Source organism: Limulus polyphemus, unplaced genomic scaffold, assembly GCF_000517525.1.
Source record: "Limulus polyphemus unplaced genomic scaffold, Limulus_polyphemus-2.1.2 Scaffold5514, whole genome shotgun sequence".
NCBI classification, from domain to species: Eukaryota; Metazoa; Arthropoda; class Merostomata; order Xiphosura; family Limulidae; genus Limulus; species Limulus polyphemus.
The window spans coordinates 8993-10648 of record NW_013671124.1 but is presented as its reverse complement, the minus strand read 5'-3'; positions in this window follow the sequence as shown (position 1 = coordinate 10648).

Sequence of the window (1656 nt, the reverse complement as noted above, 5' to 3'; positions counted from 1 at the left end):
GTACTGATTGTATCTTAGAAGACATAGTGTTGTTGAGCTGTTATATATATATATATATATATATATATATATACATACATACATACATACACATTATAGTTCAGAAATTAGTCCTCCACGTTTGATGGCATCATCACACTGACACTCCAAAGTACCCATAAAATGAGTTTCGTAAGGACTTGTTAGAGCCCCCATCAAGTCAGCCATTTTGGACCCATTACTGGTCTTTTTATTCTTACCAATAAAAAAATAATTTTGTAATCAAATCCTGTTATTATTTGTCATGGCTTTGGCCATGCAATCAGCTGTTGTTTATATAGATAAACAAGCTCACAGATAACTTTGTATGATCCTATTGGCTGATATGACTGATACTGTAATTTTAATTGAGTTACACTATTGATGCTACAAACACAATAATACATTTTTGTCTTACATACACCTCAAATATTTACAATTGAGAAACTAAGTTAATGTTTGAAAATTTAAATTACAGAACTGGGTATTAATTATTAGTAAATTCAGACTAACAATAAAAGTTTTAGCAAATTTAATTTGACAAAGTTACAAGGGCTGCCATGTTGATCATAGTTCAGTGGCACAATGTGAACATATGTCAGTTTAGCCAGTAAAGCTCTGTTTTGGTGATAGAAAAGCAGTACATTTCAGTCAACACAAATTAACTTTTATTGTCCAATTTTGTGAATAAAGAAAAGCAGATACAAATCAGCTTGCTAACAGCTCCCATGGACTATTTATTGGAGACTAGTTACAGCCCATGTACATTTTTCAAACGTGAAGGACAAAAAATACAGACATAATTGTATGATAGTTATTTTTATTCTATATGTTAGGATCCGATTGGATTTTAACCTTTGTTAAGATTTTGAGTGTCATTTTTGATACCTTACAAAGATACTTCAGTGTCAACCTTTGACTGTCAGTTACCTGTGTATGTGCTTTACTTTATCATTACTGTAAGCTAAGTGTTTTTGTGAAGCTAGATCATTTGGTTAGAATGGTTGAAGATGTGTCGGAATATGAGGCCGATTGACAAATATTTCATTCACATACTTCTAACTTTTGGTTGAAACAGGGTTGTTGTGGTGGTGCTTAAACCCTTTGATGAGAAAATGTCTGTAATGACTGGTGGTAGCATGAATGTCATTATTTATTGATTTATAAATCTTCAGCAGCTATGGAATCATGGAGATAAACAACAAAAAAGATCTTTCATTCTGATGAAAACAGACACACACAAAAAAACAATAAATGAAAATCCTGATAAGTAGGGATATTTACATTTCCTGTAACACTCCAAGATCATATATCAAACATGATGTACAGGAAGTTAAACAGATAGCAAGCACAAACATTTCCTCCAGTGTCCAACATACAGGAAAAAAATGTCATTATACCTACAGGTGAAATACACCATTATTTAGCAACCACTTATAAGTCTGGAAAGTGAAGTCTTCAATTTCAGTATAAATGAACCAGCTATAAAATGAGAAAACAACCAAATATGGTTCTCTCCTGAAGCAAGCTCATAATATACAAACCTCCTAATCACACCAATATCAAGAAGTTTTAAATACAGACAACCACTTTTTTTCAGAGGTGAGATTATGTAGAATCTACTTAAGTAAGACTTTT